The sequence below is a fragment of the Scyliorhinus torazame genome, chromosome 14, assembly GCF_047496885.1.
Source record: "Scyliorhinus torazame isolate Kashiwa2021f chromosome 14, sScyTor2.1, whole genome shotgun sequence".
Taxonomy (NCBI): Eukaryota; Metazoa; Chordata; class Chondrichthyes; order Carcharhiniformes; family Scyliorhinidae; genus Scyliorhinus; species Scyliorhinus torazame.
This window is the reverse complement of record NC_092720.1, coordinates 44,182,392-44,207,194: the sequence shown is the minus strand read 5'-3', so window position 1 is coordinate 44,207,194 and position 24,803 is coordinate 44,182,392. Positions and strand designations below refer to the sequence as shown.

At 47.1% G+C, this 24,803-nt stretch overlaps 1 protein-coding gene across 1 annotated transcript in view; it reads right to left on the bottom strand.

Moving 5' to 3' along the window:
- Positions 1–24,448, bottom strand: part of LOC140389683 (GPI mannosyltransferase 4-like) — a 35,402-nt gene extending 10,954 nt beyond the window's left edge. Inside the window, exon 1 of the mRNA XM_072474058.1 lies at positions 24,392–24,448. The gene's annotated coding sequence lies outside the window, so the exon portion shown is untranslated. The remainder of the gene's footprint in view (positions 1–24,391) is intronic.
- Positions 24,449–24,803: the final 355 nt, after the last annotated feature.

Here is a 24,803-nt window from a genome sequence, read left to right as displayed (position 1 = left end):
AACCGGAGCTCCCTGAGGAAACCCACGCACACACGGGGAGGATGTGCAGACTCCGCACAGACAGTGACCCAAGCCGGAATCGAACCTAGGACCCTGGAGCTGTGAAGCAATTGTGCTATCCACAATGCTACCGTGCTGCACTCGTCCGACTGCTGCCTCCACCTCTCTTCTCACCCAAGTTACTCCTCTGACTCCAGATTCCAGCATCTGCAGTAATTTGCTTTTACTCCTCTGAATGCTGCCGCCCATGCTTTTCTCCTTGTTTTTTAAAAAAAAGTTTTTTTTGCCAATCTTTGGATATTTGGGACTTTATGTAGTGAGGAAAATCTCCCAGTTGTGCAACTTTTGAGATACTCAGTGCCTGAGAATTGTGGGCTGTTGTCTGAGATGAGCAATACAGCACGGGAACATGCCCTTCGACCTTCCACTTCAGCTATGCCATGATGAGCAAAAATTGATTTCAAATGATTAATTACAGCGATGCTCTTACTATCTTTTCTCAGACTCAAAAAACTTTAGAGTAATAATCGACTGCTATTAGGTACTCACTGGTGTCAAAAGTGAATAAATCCACTACAATTTTCTGCCAGGGACTCTCTGGAACACTGTGGTTTAAGTGCCTCTTTTTGTTGTGATTTACTGTACATTGGGCACCCTGCGCATGCAATCACCATTTCCCTGATTTGTGCTCCCATTCCAGGCCAATATATTACATCTCAAGCTCTTCTCCTGCATGTTTCTATGTTTTTTAGCACTGGGAGCTGAACTCAGAGATCGAGCCGCCATTTTGAAAGGGTGCCCTGATCTCTTAAGTGAGCTTGGTAGGTCCCCCACATACATGGACACTACCCCACAATCCACAAGCGAGGACACCCCCGCTATGGAGTACCTGGGGGGGCACCCTCTTCAGGCCCCCTCCAAGCCCCTTTACAGCACCCTCTCCCTTTCAGGACCCCTACCCATCATCCCCCTCAACCTCCTGGAGGCCCCTATTTATCTTCCCTGCACACTATCACCCTTAAACCCCCTCCCCCCCCCACCACTCTCCTTTCATGGGCATGGCCCCCCTCAGGCCCTGACCCATAGCAGTGCTACCCTGGTACCCGGGTACCCTTGCACTGGCAGCCTGGCACCCAGGCAGTGCTTCAGCCAGTTGGACAAGAAGAGTAATACATTATACTTTTAACACTCTGTGCGATGTGAAGGATTTTCGCATCCCCGGGGCATTTCATTTTCCTTTACTTCCCTGTCCCATTAGTGATCACTCAAAATGCCTTTGCCTTCCTGTCCGACATCCAGTGCTACATAGATCATAGAATCCCTACAGTACAGGAGGCCATTCAGCCTATCGAGTGTGCAAGTCCCTCCGAAACAGCACTTACCTAGGCCCCCGCAGTATCCCTTAAACCCCACCTAACCTTTGGACACTAAGGTGCAACTTCGCATGGCCAGTCCACCTGACCTGCATGTCTTTGGACTGGGAGGAAACCACAGAGGAAACACGCGCAGACATGTGGAGAATGTGTAAACTCCACACAGTTACCCAAGGTTGAAATCAAACCTGGGTCCCTAGCGCTGTGAGGCTAAAATGTCCTCCAGTTAAACACAGCGAATTTGGAAGCCATTATCCAGCTCTCATCACAAACCGCTTTTCCGAGCCACAAGTTCCAATACCTCCTTAGCTACTATGTCAGGCTAAACCAAATTGTTTTCACCGCTGGCATCCTATCTGGCCCTGAGCTGACCTTCTGGTCTGAAAGATTCTGCATCACAAAGACTCCTTATTTCTTCCAAGTCTCACTCCCTGTCTAAGCCTATCTGCTGTTGAAGCAATCATCCATACTTTTGTTACTTCCTATATTCTCCTGAGCAGTCACCATCTTCCATCCTACGTTAACTTGAAATCCAAACCACTACTGCCTGTATCCTAATTTGTGCCAAGACCTTGTCACCACCACCCCTGTTGACATTGATTCCCCAGCCCGATTCCCAACCCACAAATGCCTCTATTCAAAATATCTCATCCTAGTCTTCAACTCTCTCTCCCATACATATCTCTGTAATCTCTTCTGGCCTTATAACTTTCCAAGAAACTGTCCTTCTAACCTTGGCCTGTATGCATCATTCACTTCTTTCACTCAACAATAGGTGGTCAAGCTGCCTGCCATCTTAGTCATAAAGTCTAGAATTTCAGGGTGGCAGTGGTGCAGTGGTTAGCACTGCTGCTTTACGGCGCCGAGGACCCGGGTTTGATCCCGGCCCTAGGTCACTGCCCGTGTGGAGTTTGCACATTCTCCCCATATCTGTGTGGGAATCACCCCCACAACCCAAAAAGATGTGCAGGGCAGGTGGATTGGCCATGCTAAATTGCCCCTTAAATTGGGAAAAAAAGAATTTGGTACTCTAAATTTATTTAAAAATAAACTCTAGAATTTCCTCCCTGAACCTCTCGCTCTTCCTCTAAGCTGCTCTTTAAAACCTATGTCTTTCACCAAACTTTTGATCACTTTTACCAATGTCTCTTCCATTGACTTGTACTTATTTCACTTTGTGATGCATTTTAATAATATTATATAAATACAAGTTTTTGCAGTACAATGGCAGGGTCCTGTTGATTCCAGCAAATTCCATGTATTTTCCCAAGACCTCTGGAAGAGTAAAAGTGTTTATCCAACTATATGAGCAATAGCCAGTTATGTAAATGCTTAAATGAAAAATGATCCAAATAACTATAATAAACAAAGCTCTTCTAGCTAAGGCTGAACATCATGCCGATCCAGGTGATAAATGTTGTTCATGTTTCATAAAATTTGTCAACTTGCACAGCCTTTGCAGCAAAAAATATTTTAAGATCAATCAAAGTATATTAATTTGACTGTACCTCAGATCACAAAGGGTTAACTGCTACTCTTCAACAGGATTCATATCAATTAAAATATGATAACAAAGAAGGTTTGGAAATACTCATGTCTTAGGCTGGTTTGATTTCCCTAACTTTTCCAGCCATGAAACCCTTTTGGCCTCTCAAGAGTACTGACGGAACTCCTATGAAACATTCTTATTATTTTGAAGAGTTAAACAACAATTAAGTAATTGTTATTGCACGTTAAGTAAAACATACAAAAACAAACTTAAATTATCATGTCTTATATGTACCCATTTATTCTAATTAAAATATTCTGTCATTCAACAAATACTTCTGAGTCTTATCTTCTTTTGTCATGTTTAATGGGAGGAGTGATGTAGATCTTTTCACAAATTAATTTACAATTGGGAGTGCTGCTGGAATGCTGGATTCTCATTAAAGACAAACATGCAAACACATTGATTCACCTCCCTCACAAACACACACACCCCTCTCTCATACACACTCATCCCTCTCTCACACACTCACCTCTCTCTTTCTGACACTCACCACTCACCCCTCCCTCTCTCACACACACAATCATCTCTCTGTCTCACACACACTCTTACCCTTCTCTCACGCACACTCACGCCTTCTCTCACACACACTCATCCCACCCTCTCTCTCATTCGCACTCATCCCACCCTTGCTCACACACACTCATCCCACCCTCTCACACACTCCTCTCCCTCTTACCCCTCCTGTTCTCACACACATTCACCCCTCGAACACACACACTCTCTCCTCTCACACTCACCCCTTCCTCTCTCATACATACTCACCTCTCCCTCGTAACACACTCACCCCGCCTCTCACAAACTCACGCCTCCTCTCACATACTCCTCCTCTCACACACTCACACCTCCCTCTCATACATTCACCTCTCCCTCTCTGACACACTTACTCCTCCCTCTCTCACACACACAATCATCTCTCTCTCACTCACACACTCTTACACTTTCCATCTCATCCATATACACCTCTCGCTCTCTCAAACACACACTCACCTCTCTGTCACACAAACTCTCAACTCTCACTACACATAAACAAATACTTGCCCCTCTCTCATACATACACACACAGACCCCTCTTGGGGTCCCCCACAGCCCCAGCCCCACTCGAGCCCCTGCTCCCTCCTTCAGTCCCCACATCCTCTTTCAGCCTCTCAGCCACGCAGCCTCTCTCAGGCCTCTGATCCCTCTCCAGGGTCCCCGCTCCTTCTCCCGATTTCCCACTCCCTCTCTTGGACCCCCACTTCCTCTCTCAGGCCCCCCACTCCTCCTCAGCCCCGCTCCCTGTCTCCAGTCCCTTTCTCAGCCCCACAGTCTCTTTCTGGCTCCAGCCTCATCCACTCCATGAATGTGAAAAGCCTTCCCTTTGAATTTAAAGATTTCCCGACTTTGCCAGTGTTTCCAGCTAGACTGATCAGAAGCCAGCTTCTCAGTTCATAGGCTGCTGGTACAGTGCCTATCAGTAGCCAACAAATTGAAAAAAAAACCTTCCATTGGTCCAACTGGAAGGACAGCTTTTTCAAAAATTTTAAATGGCTGGGCCTACCACAGAACTTCTCGACGAGTTCTGTTGATCCCGGTAGTTCCACAGAACCCAGCTTGGGAATCCTTGTCTTAGGATAACTTCCTTCCACTCCAATTCGCTTCCGAGATGGCTCCAGCAATCTGCAACCTTTGCCACATGTGGGCAGGTGGTGCTTGAAGGGTTGGGTAGATGAGTTATTTGAAGTTTTGTACGCTGTCTCTGTCACCTCGACTTTGCCTTTTTTGCGTTCTCAATGAAGTCTCTCAGCAAAGTGGTTGGTGACTTCCCTAATAAACCATCTCTATTCTGGTCGGTCGCAAGTCAGGGACTCCCATGAGTCTGTGGGCCTGTTTAACCTCTCAGGGATGCTCTGAGTGCATCCCTAAAGCAGTTCCGCTGTCCTGGGAGTTTCCTGACATAACTCAGTTCCAAGCCTCAGGGGTCTGATGACAAATGAGTGACGTGCCCTGCCCAGTGGAGCTGATTCTGCGTGATTAGTGTCTCAATGTTGAGGGGAAATTGATGCTAGTCTGCCTCTCCTGCAATCTGATTTGGAGGATTTTGTGAAGGCACCACTTGTAATACTTTGTAGTGCATGCCATAGTTTGTCCAAGTCTCTGAAGCAGTGAGAGCAGGGATCATTGTTGTCCAGTAAATCATGACTTTAGTTTTAGGTTTGAGAACCTCAAATACTCTTTTCCTCAGTCAGCCAAAAGCTGAGCTGACATACCGGAGGGGATGATGATGAATATTGTTTTCCTTTGTCAAAAGGAAGATCCCAAGATACGGGGAATTGTCTACATTTTCCATTATCTCACTATTGATCTTAATCGGTGGGATAGGTGTTATCTTGGGCTGTTGGAGCTGATTGAAAGAAGACCTTAGTTTTCTGGGTGTTTAGCGACAGTACCATTGTCTCATCTGCTTCAGAGAAGGATTTGTCAATAACTTGGGAGCTTGGTTTCTGAGTTAATGCACACACGAGCATCAGCTGCAAACAAATCACTAATTCCCGTACCAGCCTCCCCGATCAGGCGCCGGAATGTGGCGACTAGGGGCTTTTCACAGTAACTTCATTTGAAGTCTACTTGTGATAATAAGCAATTTTCATTTCATTTCATTTTCAAATGCTCAATGACTGAAGTTGCAGCAATTTTCGTTTCGCATTGATGGTGGCATAGTTTCCTGTCATAATAATCTCCATGTCTGTGGATAGTTTTCTGGAGGTGAGGTGCAGTATTGCAGCAAGGAAGATGACAGGAGGGTCAATACGATGACAAACCCTGTTCCTACCCAGTCTTCACTGAAAAAGAGACTGGTGATCCCATTGGTAAGGTGACAAATTTTGTACGGTAGCAAAATTTGAGGATATTCCACATTTCATAAGCCTTCATGTTTGACCGAACGAAAGGCTTTTTTGAAGTTGAAAAGGACGCGACTGGCGGTGAGTCACTGTCTGTGCAGAATCTGTACGCCCTCCCAATGCCTATGTGGGTTTCCACCGGTTGCTCCGGTTTCCTCCCACAAGTCCCGAAAGATGTGCTTGTTAGGTGAATTGGACATTCTGAATTCTCCCTCTGTGTACCCAAACAGGCGCTGTGGCGACTAGGGGATTTTCACAGTAATGTAGTGTTAATGTAAGCCTACTTGTGACAATAATAAAGATTATTATTATTATTGCTGGATTTTGGAGGAGACAATTGAAGAGGATCTTTGCACATCATGTAATGCCAACTGTGCAGTGCGTGACAGTGATGTAATTTCAGCCACAAAGTTACTGAGAGTCATTGCATGCAGCACAGGCACAATGGGCAAAATGGCCCCCTTCTGTGTTGTAATGTTCTATGATTGTAGGTGACAAGAATACAGCCTGACAGTACATAAGAATGAAGCCAATCATTTTGCAATTGTAAATATATATGTAGGTATATTATTTTTTACATTTTTTATTTGTTCTTGGAAAGTGAATGTCACTGACAAAGCTGGCATTTATAGAATCATAGAATACCAACAGTGCAGAAAGGGCTATTCAGCCCATCAAGTCTGTACCAACACTCCGAAAGAGCACCCTACCCAGGCCCATGCCCTGCCCTATCCCTAAAATTCCACCTAACTGTTGGACATTAAGGGGCAATTTAGCATAGCACATCTTTAACTGTGCGAGAAAACCCTCCGGAGGAAACCCACGCAGACCCGGGGAGAATGTGCAAACTCCACACAGTCACCCAAGTTCAGAATCAAACCTGGTTCCTGGCGCTGTGAGGCAGCAATGCTAACCACTGTGCCACCATGCCACCTAATTACACATCCCCAATTGCTCGTTAGAATTTTATAGGTTTCTATGAGATCCCCTCTCATTCTTCTGAACTCCAGCAAATACAATCCCTTTTTTAAAAAATGTATTTGAGTTCTGAACATTTTATACATAACTAAGTCAAACAATAAAGCATGCATCAAGAATCTCAACAAACCATACCAAACAAAAACAAAATCCCCCCCCCCCCCCCCAGTAAAACCCGCCCCCCCCTAACAGCTAACAGTGACCAGATCCTTGAAATGCAATATAAATGGACACCACCTGCCATTGAACCCGTTAATCACTCTTCTCATTGTGAACGTAACCTTCTCAAGATGCATAAACCTCCATCAAGTCACCCAGCTATGCTGCGGCACTGGGCACTGCTGCCTGCCTTCAACATAGCGGAATCCGTTGCCGAGCCAGCAAGGAGGCAAAAGCCAACGCATCCACCATCACACCCATCCTCAATTCCAGCTGGTCCAACAATCTGAATATTGCAGGGCTCCAAATCCACATTTAAAATTGCTGATATGGTTTTTTTTTTTTAAAAGCCTCCAAAAACCCACCAACTTGGGGCAATACCAGAACATGTGCAAGTGATTCTGAGGCCCTCTTTGAGCACCGCTCACACCTATCCTCAACCCCCTCGAAAAAAATAACTCATTCTGGCCTTGATGAGATGTACCCTGAACACGACCTTGAGTTGTATCAAACTTAACCTCGCGCAGGATGACGTAGCAATCACACTAGAGAGACACAATCCAAGCATCCTCCTCCAAAATGGGACCCAGCTCCTCTTCCTACCTAGCCTTTACCTCCTCCTCCAACCCCACACAAGAAACAATCTTTTCCAGCAAAGTGGGCAGCTGCGCCACTGGGAATGTCGAGAAAGCTCACTGGATCCAATCGCGCACCTTAAAGTACCTGAACATACCCACCCCAGAAAAGCCCGCCCTCTCAGCTCCTTCCAGTCAGCAGACCGACCCTCTAAAAATAAATCCTTTACTCGCTCCAGCCCCTTGCCTTTCCAACCCCCAAAAGTGGCATCAAGTTTCCCCAGCTGAAACAAATGATTCCCACAGATAGGGGACCACCTTGACACCCCTGTGCTGGCGGAGCTGGCGCCATATCTTTAACTTGGAGATGACCACTGGGTTTGACGAATACTTCACTGGAGTGAACGGCAGTGACCGTCGCCAACGCCTCCAGGCATGACTCCATAAGACCATAAGACATAGGAGCAGAATTAGGCCACTTGGCCCATCGAGTCAGCTCCGCCATTCAATCATGGCTGATATTTTCTCATCCCCATTCTCCTGCCTTCTCCCCATAACCCCTGATTCCCTTACTAATCAAAAATCTATCTATCTCTATCTTAAAGACACTCAGTGAATTGGCCTCCACAGCCTTCTGCGGCAAAGCGTTCCAAGATTCACCACCCTCTGGCTGAAGAAATTCCTCCTCATCTCTGTTTTAAGTCTGAGATGATGTCCTCTGGTTCTTGTTTTTCCTACATGTGGAAACATTCTCTCCACGTCCACTCTATCCAGGCCTCGCAGTATCTTGCAAGTTTCAATAAGATCCCCTCTCATCCTCCTAAACTCCAACGAGTACAGACCCAGAGTCCTCAAACGTTCCTCATACGACAAGTTCTTCATTCCAGGGATCATTCTTGTGAACCACCTCTGGACCCTTTCCAAGGCCAGCATAGCCTTCCTTAGATATGGGGCCCAAAACTGCTCACAATACTCCAAATGGGGACTGATCAGAGCCTTATTCAGCCTCAGAAGTATTGTATTGTAGCCCTCTTGACATGAATGCTAACATTGCATTTGCCTTCTTAACTGCCGACTGAACCTGCACATTAACCTTAAGAGAATCGTGAACAAGGACTCCCTAAGTCCCTTTGTGCTTTTGCTTTCCGAAGCATTTCCCCATTTAGAAAATAGTCTATGCCTGAATTCCTCCTTCTAAAGTAAATAACTTCGCACGTTTCCACATTGTATTTCATTTGCCACTTCATTGCCCACTCTCCTAGCTTGTCCAAGTCCTTCTGCAGCCCCCTTGCTTCCTCAATACTACCTGTCCCTCGACAGATCTTTGTATAATTTGCAAACTTAGCAACAGTGCCTTCAGCACCTTCTTCCAGATCATTAATATATATTGTAAAATGTTGTGGACCCAGCACAGACCCCTGAGGCACACCATTAGTCACCAGCTGCCACTCTGAAAAAGATCCCTTTATCCTCCACTCTCTGCCTTCTGCCAGTCAGCCAATCCTCTATCCACACCAGAATCTTACCCTGAACACCATGAGCTCTTAACTTATTTAACAGTCTCCTATGCGGCACCTTGTCAAAGGCCTTCTGGAAATCTAAATAAATCACGTCCACTGATTCTCCTTTGTCTAACTTGCTTGTTACTTCCTCAAAGAACTCTTAACAGATTTGTCAGACACAACCTCCCTTTGACAAAGCCGTGCTGACTCAGTCCTATTTTACCATGCACTTCCAAGTGCTTCGCGATCTCATCTTTAATAACAGACTCTAAAATCTTACCAATGACCGACTTCCGGTGTGGACCATGGAGTAAGTGGTCACACACAAGCTCCTGCCCAAGGTTACAGAAAAGAGCTCTTTTTTAATCAATACGGGGTGGAGTTTTGATGAAAAGACGTAGGTGAATGTCGGAGAGGTACTTTCCCCCAGGAATGGTATGTCTCTTGGTTACCAGACCAGGCAGAAACAGTAAAAGATTTGGCTGGAGCTGCAGTAAAGATAAAAGCCTCTTCCAGCATGCAGGCGGGGGAAGGGCAAGCTTAAAGACTTCAAGCTTTAAATGAGGGCCTTTATTAAAGGTGAATTCTAGCAGCAGAGGGAACAACTGTGAAAAGATCTCACCAAGGCCATTGAAGAAGCGGGGATGAGGCTTCTGGTGGCGGCCACGGAGGAGTAGGTCGCGCATTCGGCAGCTCCCGTCTGGAACGGACTCTCAGACCTTTTTCAGGAGTTTCCACAGACTTTTGGGGCAGATTGGTGAAGCAAACACTGCCAAAAGGATTCCCTCTCTGTGGGACTTCCGGTGACAGCGGGCGGGAGGCAGCTGTGCATTGGAGGGCTCCCGTTCGGGAACGACATTTTCGGGGGTTAACGACCGGTCTTAGGGCCAGCGAAGGCAGTGAAAGTCAGGAGACAGCACAAAGAAGGGAAATGTCGAAGACCGGCAAAAAAACGGCCGTGAAAAAAGCAGCTAAAAGTCTGCGGGGAGTGAAAAGGTCACCGCGGGGTCAGTAAAGAAAATGGAGGCTGGAGCGCTAGGGGAGGCCGCATTGCTTACGGCTGAAGAAATAACTAAGGTGATGGCCGTGGAATTCGAAAGGCAGTTTACGAAACATATGGAGGCAATGAGGAAGGAGATGGGGGCGATTTTGAAAGTGCTGGTGGAGGAGGCGATTACCCCGGTGAGGACAGCAGTGGCGAGCGCAGTGGCGGAGGTGCGATAGCAAGGGGAGGCGCTGAAGGAAGTGGAAGAGACAGTACTGCAGCACAGTGGTTAACTTACCTCGATGGGGAAGGAGTTGCGGAAGGTGATGGAGATCAACAAGGGGCAGCACGGTAGCCTTGTGGATAGCACAATTGCTTCACAGCTCCAGGGTCCCAGGTTCGATTCCAGCTTGGGTCACTGTCTGTGCGGAGTCTGCACATCCTCCCCGTGTGTGCGTGGGTTTCCTCTGGGTGCTCCGGTTTCCTCCCACAGTCCAAAGATGTGCAGGTTAGGTGGATTGGCCATGATAAATTGCCCTTAGTATCCAAAATTGCCCTTAGTGTTGGGTGGGGTTACTGGGTTATGGGGATAGGGTGGCGGCGTTGACCTTGGGTAGGGTGCTCCTTCCAAGAGCCGGTGCAGACTCGATGGGCCGAATGGCCTCCTTCTGCACTGTAAATTCTATGATTCTATGATCTGCGAGGCAAAATGGAGGACCTGGAAAACAGATCCAGGCGACAGAATTTGAGGATTGTGGGGCTGCCTGAAGGAGTTGAAGGACCGAGGCCGACTGAGTATTTTGCCGCGATGTTGGCGAAACTATTGGGGGAGGGGGAGGATCCCTCCCGATATGAGCTGGATCGGGCACATCGGTCGTGGAGGCCTGTACCAAAGGCGTGTGAGCCGCCAAGAGTAGTGACTCTGTGCTTCTGTAGGTACAGTGTAAAGGAGAAGGTCCTGTGCTGGGATAAGCAGAAACGGGTGGTGCAGTGGGCTGGAGCTGGTACACGCGTATACCAGGACATTACGGTGGAGCTGGCGAGGAGGCAGGCTGCCTTCAACCAGGTGAAGAGGGCACTGTACGTTAGCAGGGTGCAGTGTAGCATTGTATATCCAGCGAAGCGGAGGGTGACCTACAAGTTCAAGGACTTTTATTTCGGGATGGCAGAAGCAGCGGAGGAGTTTGCGAAGGAAGAAGGACTGTGGCAGAATTGAGAAATGGTCATGTACCAATGTAGCCTCATGACTGTATTTTTTTTTTTGTTTCACTGCGTGCTGGTGTATGGGCTATAGGAGCCAACGTTGTGTATATTTGGACAAGGGAAGAAATGGGACTTTCAGTCGGAATAAGGGCTCTTTGGAGTATAGATGGATATGTGGGGTTTTTGTGCTAAAAGGGGACTTCTGGGTTTTTCCTGGGGCCGGGCAAGGGGAAAGGGACCCGGGCGGGGGCCTCCACGCTGGCCGGTTTTGACGAATGTGATATAAAATAGTTACTTTAGAGATACTAGTTAATGTAATGTAGAAATAAGCCACTTTGATTCTGGCAGTTAGGGAGAAAGGGATTTGAGACCGCATGGAAAAAGCAGGAAGAGGTGTGTCTATGAGAGTGATGCTGCATTGATAGGGGCCAGAGAAAGGGATTGGAAGTGAGCCAATCAGAATAGATCAAACAGGTCAGGAGGGATATAGGCTGACCTATGGGCGTCTAGTATGTGAAACTTGATACCATTTGAATTGATTTGCAGAGATCCCTTTGTTTCTTTGTTCATTCGCTTTCTGGGATATAGGAAACTGGATGTCTCTTATATTTCTATGAAATGAAATAAGCTTGCAAGCTAAATAAATAACTTCTTTTTACGTGCGAATCCATCTCAACTTTTATTGAGGCCAGACTGACAGAGAAAGAAATTTGGGAATCAACAGTTTAAGCTGGCCAGTGAACGGGAGTGAGGTGGGGGGAGGGGCTGCGGCCATCGGACCCTGGCAGAACAGGGTCCGAGTGGTCTCGCAGGGGTGGACGTTGGGGGGAACAGAGGTTGGGGGGGAGGAGTTTTTTTACAAGAGGAAGTGGAGGGGGAGGAGTTGGGGGGTTTACAACTCTTGGGTGTCATTTACGGTACTCTTTTGGAGGTTGGATGGTATTGAGTGTTGTCGTGGAGGGGGGAGACTCTATCGGTTAATCCGGACTCCTTTTTCTTTTTCGCTTATGGTTTTTTTTCTCCCACCGTGGGAGGGTTTGTTTTGTTTGAGGCATATATTGACAGTTGGGTGGGGTGGTGGGAGGATGGGATCGTTGTTGATGTTAAGGGTATTGACTCTGTATTTGTTGCCTGTTGGTGGGGTGTAAATTTTGAAGGAAAATGTGAAAATGGAGAATAAAATTTTTTTTAAAAATCTTACCAATAACTGAAGTCAGGCTAACCGGACTATAATTTTCCGTCTTCTGCCTCCCTCCCTTCTTAAACAGTGGTGTTACATTAGCCACCTTCCAGTCCTCTGGGACCCTTCCTGTCTCTAGTGATTCCTGAAAGATCATCACTAATGCCTCCACAATTTCCTCAGCTATCTCTTTTAGGACACTGGGGTGTAGTCCATCTGGTCCAGGTGACTTATCCACCTTCAGACCTTTCATTTCCCCAGAACCTTCTCCTTAGTAATGGTAACTGCACTCACCTCTGCCTCCTGGTTCTCCTGGAGCTCTGGCATCCCACTGGTCTTCCACCGTGAAGACTGATGCAAAGTAACTATTTAGTTTGTCTGCCATTTCTTTGTTTCCTATTATTACTTCTCCAGCCACATTTTCTAGTGGTCCAATGTAAATTTTTGCCTCTCTCTTACCTTTTATATATTGAAAAAATCTCTTCCTATCTTCCTTTATATTACTAGCTAGCTTGCACTCATACTTCATCTTCTCCCCCCTTATTGCTTTTTTAGTTGTCCTCTGCTCGTTTTTAAAGGCTTCCCAATCCTCTGGTTTCCCACTAATCCTCGCCACTTTATATGCTTTTTCTTTAGCCTTTCTGCTGTCCTTGACATCCCTCGTCAGCCATGGATGCCTTGTCCTCCCCTTAGCATGTTTCCTCCTCCTGGGGACGAATTTCTGTTCTGCCTTCCTAATAACCCCCAAAAACTCCTGCCATTGCTGTTCCACTGTCTTCCCTGCTAGGCTCCTTTTCCAATCAACTTTGGCCAGCTCCTCCATCACGTCTTTGTAGTTACCCTTATTTAATTGTAACACCGTTACATCTGATTGCAGCTTCTCCCTCTCAAACTGCAGGGTAAATTCTATCATATTGTGGTCACTGCTCCCCAATGGTTTCTTTACCTTAAGTTCCCTAATCAAGTCTGCCTCATTACACATCACCAAAGCCAGAATTGCCTGTTCCCTAGTAGGCTCTGTCACAAGCTGCTCCCAAAAAACATCTCTTAGACATTCCACAAATTCCCTTTCTTGGGATCCACTACCAACCTGATTTTCCCAGTCCACCTGTATATTGAAGTCCCCCATGATTATTGTAATATTGCCTTTTTTACATGCCTTTTCTATCTCTTGATTTATTTTCTGCCCCACATCCTGACTACTGCTAGGGGGCCTGTACATAACTCCCATCAGGGTCTTTTTACCTTTGCGATTCCTCAACTCTACCCACAGAGATTCTATGCCTTCTGATCCTTTATCGCTCCTTGCTATCGATTTAACTTCATTCCTTACTAACAATGCAACCCCGCCCCCTTTGCCCATCTACCTGTCCTTTCGATAGGACATATATCCTTGGATATTTAGATCCCAGCCCTGATCCCCTTGCAACCACATCTCTGTGATGCCCACAACATAGTACCGGCCAATTTCAATGTGCACAATACACTCATTTACCTTGTACTGCACGCATTTAGGTACAACACCCTCAACCCTGCATTGGCCACCTCCCTTTTCACACTCTCCTCAGTCAAATTACCCTGTACTGTTGCGCTTTTTGATTTTTGACTATGGCTTCTCTGCCTTGCACTTTCCCCCTTACTGCTTTTTGTTTCTGGCCCCATTTTACTTCCCTCTGACTTCCTGCATCGGTTCCCATCGCCCTGCCACATTAGTTTAAACACTCCCCAACAGCACTAGCAAACATTGGTGCGATGTGGGACATTGGTTCCAGTCCTGCCCAGGTGCAGACCGTCCGGTTTGTACTGGTCCCACCTCCCCCAGAACCGGTTCCAATGCCCCAGGAATTTGAATCCCTCCCTTTTGCACCATCTCTTGAGCCACGCATTCATCCTATCTATCCTGACATTCCTACTCTGACTAACTCATGGCACTGGTAGCAATCCTGAGATTGCTACCTTTGAGGTCCTACTTTTTAGTTTAACTCCTAACTCCCTGAATTCAGCTTGGAGGACCTCATCCCATTTTTACCTATATCGTTGGTGCCTATGTGCACCACGACAGCTGGCTGTTGTTCACCCTCCCCCCCCCAGAATGTCCTGCAGCCGCTCCAAGACATCCTTGACTCTTGCACCAGGGAGGCAACATACCATCCTGGAGTCTCGATTGCGTCTGCAGAACCGCTTGTCTATTCCCCTTACGATTGAGTCCCCTATCACTATAGCCCTGCCATTCTTCTTCCTGCCCTCCTGCGCAGCAGAGCCAGCCACGGTGCCATGAACCAGGCTGCTGCTGCCTTCCCTTGGTGAGCCATCTCCCTCAACAGTGTCCAAAGCGGTATATCTGTTTTGCAGGGAGATGACCGCAGGGGACACCTGCACTGCCTTCCTACTCTTGCTCTGTCTTTTGGTCACCCATTTTCTATCTCCCTCAGTAATTTTCACCTGCGGTGTGACCAACTCGCTAAACGCACGACGTCCTCAGCATCGTGGATGCTCCAAAGTGAGTCCATCCACAGCTCCAGAGCCGTCAAGCAGTCTAACAGGAGCTGCAGCTGGACACACTTCTTGCACGTGAAGGAGCCAGGGTCAGTGGATGTGTCCCTGAGCTCCCACATCGCACATAAGGAGCATGACACGCGTCTGGGATCTCCTGCCATGTCGTAAACCTTAGGTTAACTTATACAATTACAATTCCAAAAAACGAAAGAAAAAATAAATAAATAGACAAATAAAAAGAAAAACTATTTACCAGTCACTTACCAGGGATAAAAACCACCTCCTCACCACCTAGCTTCAAGTTCCCAAACTCACTCTTCGCTGTGCCTCACTCTGGCTGTGTCTTCTCTGGCTCACTGGGAGAACTCACTGGGAGTGAGTTAAAGTTGCTCTTTTTAAATTGGCCTGAGTTGACTCCCCCCCGCCCCACCTGCTTTTAGATCAAAGTAGCTTAAGGTGACTGACACTTAACTGCCAACCTGTTATGTGAGTGAGTGGGGCAGCCCCTTGTTAACCTTTACTGCACAATTCTAGATTAATTTAAATTCCTGAAATTCAAAAAGGAACAGTCTTACCGATTCAATTCCCACCTAGCTTCAAATTCCCAAACTCACTCTTCGCTGTGCCTCACTCTGGCTGTATCCTCTCTGGCTCACTGGGAGAACTCACTGGGAGGGAGTTAAAGTTGCTCTTTTTAAATTGGCCTGAGTTGACTCCCCCCGCCTGCTTTTAGATCAAAGTAGCTGAAGGTGACTGACACTTAACTGCCAACCAGTTATGTGAGTGGGTGGGGCAGCCCCTTGTTAACCTTCACTGCACAATTCTAGATTAATTTTAAATTCCTGAAATTTGAAAAGGAACAGTCTTACCGATTCAATTCCCACCTAGCTTCAGATTCCCAAACTCACTCTTCGCTGTGCCTCACTCTGGCTGTGTCTTATCTGGCTCACTGGGAGAACTCCTGACATGACCCCAACTCCATCCTTACCCAGATAACATCCTAGTCCCTGAACCAACCCAATACCTTCTCCACAAAGGCCACCAAGTAGTAAAGCAACAGATTCGGGAGCGCCAACTCCCTCCCAACTGTCCCTCCCTCTGTAAGACGCCTCTCCGAAGCCCAGACGGTCGGCCCGCCCACATAAACCCCATTATAAACTGCTCCAACCCCTTGAAAAATGCTTTGGGCAGGAAGACCGGAAGGCACTAAAACAAGAAAACAAATTTTGACAACATAGTCATGTTAATCTCCTGTACCCGACCCGCCAGAGACAATGGAAGGCTCCCACCTCTGCAAATCAGCCCTCACCCTATTCGGCAAACTTTAAACAAAAAACATATTTTATTACAAACATGCTTCTAAACAGGTTACAGTGAATAAACACCCTGGGAAACATACTTCTCAGCAGTCAACTATATAGTCTGTACAGATTTTTTCCCTATTTCAGCCCCAACCCCCAACCCCACAGCGACGAACAGCTCCTCAAACACGGTCACAAACATCCCCCAACTTTTCTCAAACGCTCCCTTAACTCATACTTTATCTTCTCCAACCGCAGGAAGTCGTACACGTCACTTAACCGAGCCGCTACCCCCGGTGGTGATGCCGACCGCCACTCCAGTAAAATCCGCCGCTGTGCAATCAGAGGGGCGAAGGTCACTACATCGGCCTTCCTCCTCTCCATGAGTTCCTGCTTCTCTGAAACCCCAAATATCACCACCAAAGGGTCTGGCTGCACTCCCTCCTCCACTATCCTGGCTAAGACCGTGAACACTCCCGCCAGAATCTTCCCAATTTTTCACAACCCCAAAACATGTGCCCATGATTCGCTGGCCCCCGCCCACACCTTTCACACTCATCTGCTACGCCCTGAAAGAACCCATTCATTCTCGCCCGAGTCATATGCACCCTGTGCACCACTTTAAACTGTATTAGGCTCATTCTTGCACAAGAGGAGGTCCCGTTTACCCTACACAGTGCCTCACTCCATACTCCCCAATTGATTTCCCCTCCCAACTCCGCTTCCCATTTCCCCTTGATCGTCACCACCGTTCGCCTCCCTGCTCCCCAGCCACTTATATATATCCCCAATTCTTCCCTCCACTTCCATATCCGGAAGCAGCAGTCGCTCCAGCAGGGTGTATCCAGGCAATCTATGAAACCCACCTACAGAACTTTCGCGCAAAGTCCCTAACCTGTCGATAGCTGAACTGACTCCCCCTCGGCAGGTCCCACCCCACAAAAAATCATCGCAATGCATCATAAAGATGCCAGAAATATTTCCTTTATCGTGCCAGTAAAACATTGCCGGATCTGCTTTCAACTGCCAACAGCCTAACTTTAACAAAACTGACCTTACCGAAAAATACCAGACTCTAGACACATCATTTAATCCATATACACATTTGTTCAACTTCTAGAGTACCCCTTCTGTGCTAGCTGCCTCTTTAAGAGGACAGAGAAAAATATCTCTCTGGAGCTGATGCCCCTGCAAGAAGGCAGCTTTTATAGCTATAGATTTGCATTCCCATGCCTTTGTGGCTAAAGAGCCAAGAAGATCTTTAAAATAACCTTTCCTGCCGTAGGTGAATCTACCCTTAAATCCTGACCTAAGTTTTCTTCAAATCCCCTCGCCACAAGCCTGGCCTTTGCCTTATAAGTTCCATCCGGAAGAACCTTTTCCATGCAAATCCACCTGTGGGATAGAGCTCTTTGTCCCCTATCTGGTATTTCCGTGTATACCCCAAATTCACTCCAACTATGCAGCTCTTGCTATTTGGCATCTTTGGTAACTTTTTCATCCAACTTATTGGAAGCCACCAAAATCTCACGTGCATGTGGGCTTCTATTCCTATTAGTATTTGTAGTCTTACTCATGTTTCGAGATCTTGATAAACTACGTCCCCTCTCCCGCCTGGTATCTCGTTCTGTACTGCTACTGCTTGATCTTTCCCTTCTACTGTGGGATGTCCTTTCAATAGTTCTCGACCTTTTCCTGCAGACCTGTTCACTATCCGATGTACTATCTGAACTGGCACTGCGTTTCTGTGCCCCCCATTTTTGAACTTCATGTTCCCAATCCATTGTCTTGACTCCCTCCCCTGAATGCTGTACATTCAACCAATGTTTATACTTTCCAGTGGCCTTCCCTGCTCTACTAATAACAGTTGCATCCTACCATTGACTAGACCCTTCAGGCAAGTATGTCACTTTTGTACCAACTTTTGGCAGTTGTCCTTTCGGAAAAATGGCCTGTTCTAAATCATCAGAAGTGTTGTGTTCCTCTACAGAAACCCTGTCTATATCAGTTAACTGTAGTCCCTTCCCAAGCTGGAGGCTGTTCATCCAAAATGGATGGAATTTTAGGATTTCTACCAAAAACTAATTGATAGGGACTATAGCCCCCAACCATCTGCAATGAATTCTTTGCATGTACCACCCATGCTAAAGCTGAATTTAGCTTGCAAATTGGTCTATCTGCCAAAATTTTCCAGAGCATGTCATCTATTACCGCATGGTTTATTTCACACACACCATTACTAAATGGGCTTTCTGCAGCCGTGTTCAGAACTGTGATATTCACATTTTCACACATATCCCTAAACTCATCATTAGCAAATTCTCCCCCATTGTCCGTAAGGAATTTTGCCAGTGGGCCCATTCCTGTCCCTATCCATTTTTCCACGATTTGATCCAGAATTACTCTCTTTTCTTTACTTCGTACAATCGTTGATTGACTAAATCTGGTTGCTAAATTTACAAAATGCAAAATAAATGTATTATTGGCTTTATCCCAGATCTTAAGGTCCATGGCCACAATGTTGTTAAAATCCCTGGCCAAAGGTAAGGTTACTATCGGCCGTGCTGGTGTCCTTCTGTACTTCCTACAAACTTCACAGCGATCACTAACCTGTTCTTTTTTTAAAATGTTTTTATTCTCCATTTTCACATTTTCCTTCAAAGCTTACACCCCACCCACACCCCATCCACAAACAGTAAACGGTAACAAATACAAAATCAATCACCTTAACAATAACAACGATCCCATCCTCCCACCACCCCAAACAACGGCCCACCCGTCAATATATGCACCCAGTAAAACAAATCCTCCCACGGTGGAAACAAAAAACAAAGGAGAAAAAAAAAGGAGTCCGGGACCGCCCATGGTCACCCTTAACCTATAGATTCCACCCCCCACCTACACTCAACGCCATCCAACCTCTGAAAGAGTACCGTACATAATACCCAAGAGTTGTAAACACACACCCCCTCCAACTCCTCCCGTCCATTGCCTCGTGTAAAACTCCTCCCCCCCAACCTAGGTTCCTTCCCCCCAACTTTCCATCCCGGCTAGACCACTCGGACCCTGTTCTTCCAGGCTCCGTTGGTGGCAGCCACTCCCCCACCCACCCCCGTTCACTGGCCGGCTTAAACCGGCCAGCGTGGAGGCCCCCGCCCTGGTCCCTTTCCCCCTTGCCTGGCCCTAGGAAAGCCCAGAAATTCCCCTGTAGCACACAAACCCCGCATATGCACCTACACTCCAAAGAGCCCTCATTTCGACTGAAAGTCCCATCACTTCCCATGTCCAAATATATACAACATTGGCTCCTTTAGCCCATACACCCGCACGCAGTGAAACAAAAAAGAAGAAAATACAGTCATGAGGTTACATCGGCACATGGCCATTTCTCAATTCTGCCACAGTCCTTCTGTCTTCGCAAACTCCTCCGCTGCTTCCGCCGTTCCAAAACAAAAGTCCTTGAGCTTGTAAGTCACCCTCAGCTTCGCTGGATATACAATGCCGCACTGCACCTTGCTAATGTACAGTGCCCTCTTCACCCGGTTGAAGGCAGCCCGCCTCCTCGCCAGCTCCACCGTAAAGTCCTGGTATACATGTATACCAGCTCCAGCCCACTGCACCACCCGCTTCTGCAGGGCCCAGCACAGAACCTTCTCCTTCACACTGTACCTACGGAAGAACAGAGTCACTACCCTTGGCGGCTCACTCGCCTTTGGTACAGGCCTCCACGACCGATGAGCCCGATCCAGTTCCTATCGGGAGGGGTCGTCCCCCTCCCCCAATAGTTTCGCCAGCATCGCGGCAAAATACTCAGTTGGCCTTGGTCCTTCAACTCCTTCAGGCAGCCCCACAATCCTCAAATTCTGTCACCTGGAACTGTTTTCCAGGTCTTCCATTTTTCCTCGCAGATCCTTGTTAATCTCCATCACCTTCTGCATCTCCTTTCCCATCGAGGTACGTTGATCACCGTGCTGCAATAATGTCTCCTCCACTTCCTTCAACGCCTCCCCTTGCTCCTGCATCTCCACCACTGTGTCACCGAGGAAATCACCTGCTCCACTAGCACACTCAAAACCTCCCTCATCTCCTTCCTCATTGTCTCCATGTATTTTGTAAACTGCCTTTCGAATTCCGCAGCCATCACCTGTTATTTCTTCAGCCGTAAGCAATGCGGCCTCCCCGGTGCTCCAGCCTCCATTTTCCTTGGTGACCCCGCGGTGACCTTTCCACTCCCGACGGACCTTCAGCTGTTTTTTTTACGGCCGTTTTTTTGCTCACCCTCGACATTTTCCTTTACTGTGCCTTCACTGTGCCTTCTCCCTTCTTTTGCCACCTCCGTGGACCCTGGGACCGGGCTTAAATGCCCGAAAATGCCGTTCCCGAACGGGAGCTCTCCATTGTGCAGCTGCCTCCCGCCCGCCGTCACCGGAAGTCCCGTTCACTAACCTGTTCTATTAGCTTAGTAGTCTTCATCCCTTACCCCTGCATCCTTTAATAAATTGTTCAGCCTCCGAGGAGACGGATGCGCAAGTTGCCTATGCAGTTTTAATACAACAAGCTTTTTATCAGCAAAAGTCCCATTTTCAACTGTCATTAACATATCCTTAACAACTCTACTTGAAACATTATTTGTCAGTAATACAATACAATAATGTCCCGACTGTGTAAATTGTAAGTCCTTCGTCTTTCCAAAAACTGTTGCCTTATCCTGTTCCATATTCAGTTTCATGTGTGCTTTCTTCATCAACAGTCTGCTCAGATGCAAAGGTATCTCACTTGATACAACATCCGTCCTAACGAAATGATTCACTGTGGCAATATTGCAAGAGATCACCACTCTTTTCAGAGTATTATCATCCCCAAACCTGAAACTTGTGGCACTTTCAAATTCCTTAACCTTGTTACGATTTTCAGCATTCAAGGAGTCCTGGTAACATTTTAACCAGTCAATTCCACACACAGTAGATGTGCAGCCACTGTCGAATACAGCACAATTGAAGGATTCTGCAACCAACACCCTCATTACCGGCGTAAAACTGCTTGTTAATAGGACAATGCCATGTTTCTGGTCACTATCTTTTTCCTCTTCTGACTCTTCCATGTCATGTGTCGCTTAAAACACTCTATCATAACGAGTTGGACAGTTGAAAGCATAATGGTACTGAGTCACATCAAAAACATCGATTTATCATGCCCCGTGCATTTCTGGGATTCACCTTCCTATTGTAGGTTCTAACTGGGTTTCTGTCTTCATAATTTCTGGGTCCCAATCCCCTTCTATAGTCTTGGAACCTGTTTGTTGCCGTACGATTTCGCCATCCTGTTAGTAGTGTATCTTCCATATTCTGCTTTGTTGCCGGCTGACCTATTTGGGTCATCAGAGCCATCGGAATCGAATGTTTCCCCAGAAACTTTGTTAAAGCTTCTGTCATCTGATCGAATAAGGTATCCTTACCCGCAAACTGAACTCCTGTCAAAACCAGGAGCCTATCCATGTTGCTCACTCTAGTACAGTCAAGTAATTTAAAGGCCAACAGACTGTGGAAATTCCAGGTTGTGTTTCTGCAGCCTTTTATATAGTCTGCCAAATTCCATTATATAGTCTTCAATGGAGAAATCCTCTATTTTCCAGAACCTATCAAAATCCAACCATGCTTCATACGCACTTAACAAGTCATCCTTCTTATAAATCTTATCCATAGAGTAATAGAGTCTGCAGACCTTCTTCTGAGTCCAACTCTTCCAATTCCAGCTCAGAAAACACTTTGCCCTGGATTTTACTCTCAAAAGGTAGAGAAAGAGCCAATGCCATACCTTATTTTCTCTTTCCCAAGGCAGTTACCTTAGTCCACATAACTACTGCACTTCTCCATTGGTCGTACGATTCCCTTTCAGAAAATAAGGGGGGGTAGTCATATCCAGCCATCTTTATCCTAGGTTCAGCCATATAACTTTGGGTTTTTTTTTCTCAGTCACTCCTTGGTTTGGTCTGGAAAAGTTGGATCTTTCACATTTGCACAGCAACCGTCCTCTGCTACCATTTGTTAGATGTTTGGCTGCTGTTGTATAGAGTCAAAAGTTCTGCTTCTTTTCCAGAAACACCTTTAATTTACTTCAACAGACACTGCACAAAACTCTAACATCACATCACCTGACACAAAGGCCACCTGAAGCCGCTTTACATACCAGTGTCAATTATTGGATACTTAACATAAATGAGATAACTAATTGGAATCTCTTAACCCATTACTTAACTTGCACCACTGTGCCGTCCTTTCTCCTCCACCTTAAACTATTTTTTTAATGTCCTATACATTTATTGTCTCACTGCAAGAACCCTCACTCCCCACCCCACCCCCACCCACCCCCACTGTGCTACTTGTCCCTTGTTCTTAAGTTTGCTACATCTTGTTGAAATATCTCTGAGATACAATATAATATCCAACACATTTTGTCTCTTTAATTCTGATGAAGAGTCGGACTCGAAATGTTGGGGGCGATTTTTTTGCCCGGCTCACCACCCACTATTCAAAGAGCCCCTAAACCAGCACCTGGCGTGATCTGGTTCACATTCTTGCTGGCTGTGAACCAGGTGAGCATATTTAAATGAGCCTTTAAACCAGAGTCTCCCAGCTCCCAGGATTCTCCACTTCCACGGGCGCAGCTAAGGCGGCGGGAATCACTACTGGTCTCCATGAACAGCAACCACAAGGGGGGCCCGGTGGCACGCTCCCGGCTGGTTGGGGACAAAGGCAGGGCAGTGTCCTGGCTTCGTTTCAGAATTGCCTGGGTGTCAGTTTGGGGCTGTCTGGAGTTCCATGGGGCACTGCCAGGCAGCCGGGGGCATTGCCAGGGAGGGTGTCAGGTTTGCACTGCGTGGGTACCAAGGGGCACTGCCAAATGCCAAGGGTACTTCCAAGGGGTGGTGTTTAAGAGAAGTTATAGCAATGAAAGGGAAGGTATGGGGGGGGGGAAGAGGGGCCTTCGGCGACCTCATAGCAGGACGTCGATCATTTGGGGGTGTGGTGCTGGTACCAGTGATATGGAGGGTCTCTAACAGTGAGTTGGGGTGGGGGGCTGTACAGTTGTCTGAAGATTGGGGTGCCCTTTATAAGCGAGTCATTTTTTTGTAAAACAATTCCAATTGTTAACTGTTTTTCTTCCTTTAGATGCTGCCTGGTCTGCTGAGATTTTCCAACATTCTCCCACAAGCTTCCCTCGTAACATGGGACAAAAGAAATCCCTTAAGGGGCAAACCCTTAAAAAATGGGACAGTCGCTCACCCTACTTCAACCATCCCACACTCACACACCATTAGTCCATCCACCAAGCACACTATCCACCCAGACCAATTGGAAACCAAAAGACTGTGTTCCCCGGCTAAATCAACCGAGTAGTTTAGTTGACAGGATTTCCCCCTCCCATGTCCAGTATCTTTACAATTACCAATTGAAAATGTTCAAAGGCGGCGGCACATGATTAACACTGCTGCCTACGATGCTGAGGGCCTGGGTTCGATCCCGGCCCTGGGTCACTGTCCGTGTGAAGTTTGCACATTCTCCCAGGTTTCACCCCCACAACCCAAAGATGTGCAGGGTAGGCCACACTAAATTGCTGCTTAAATGGGGGGGAAAATTATTGGATACTCTAAATTTTTTTTTAAAGAAAATGTTCAAAAAACACTTTTTCTTCAATTATCCGATATTTTTTTTCTGGGCTGCAGCGGCAGAGGCGCCCTGAAGACTCTGGGTCAATGCTGGGGGGCTCGCCAGCCGCCTGCAACTTCAGTTTAAATGCAGTGACCACCAATCCCAGTGGAAGTACAGGTGGGCTGAGGCCGCAGGGCACTCTGGGGATTGTAGTCCACGTCCGACATCTTTATTACGTCAGACGCAGCAAGGCATTCATCATCCAGCATGCTTCACGTCACACAGATATATATACACACATACACACCCCCGCCCCGAGAGGTGCGCGCACGATCCGCCATTAGCAGAGACGTTGACCGTTCTCAACAGCGTGACATGTCGTCCAGGGCCAGTGGCTGGGGTTGGGGCAGCGGAGTATCTCTAGTAACAGGCATTCGGGAGAGCAGGGGGCAAAAGAGGGAAACTCTCATTCGTTGACCCTCAAAAACGAGAGTCGTTGGCTGAGTATCAATCTCCACCTCACCGGCTACCATTATCGCGGAGCTTGCCGCTTATTCACCTGGGCTGAAGCCAGACTCCAGCCGCCGCCAATTCAAATCGTCACTCAACCGCCGCGCGCGCTCAATGGCAGTTGGCAATTAGGGGGATTTGATTGGCTGCCTGACCAGCCAATGATGGCTAGCCAGACAACGTTAAAGGGGAAAGGAAACTACCGCCGACAGTAAATGGACGAGCTCATGTTAAAGTCAGCACGCGTTCTGGTTCTCAGAGGCTCGAAATAATCAGACTTTTACTAACAATCAAAACGTTGGAACTTCGCCACAGCTTCCCAGGTGGCTGGTGAACAAACTTGCTCACTCCTACAGTGCAGCAGTAAACGGGCCGCCTTGGATGTACATCAATTAGGTCTGCAGCGTTTCACTTGCACCTCTTTAAACTTGGTCTATTGCATTCGCTGCTCTCAATGTGGT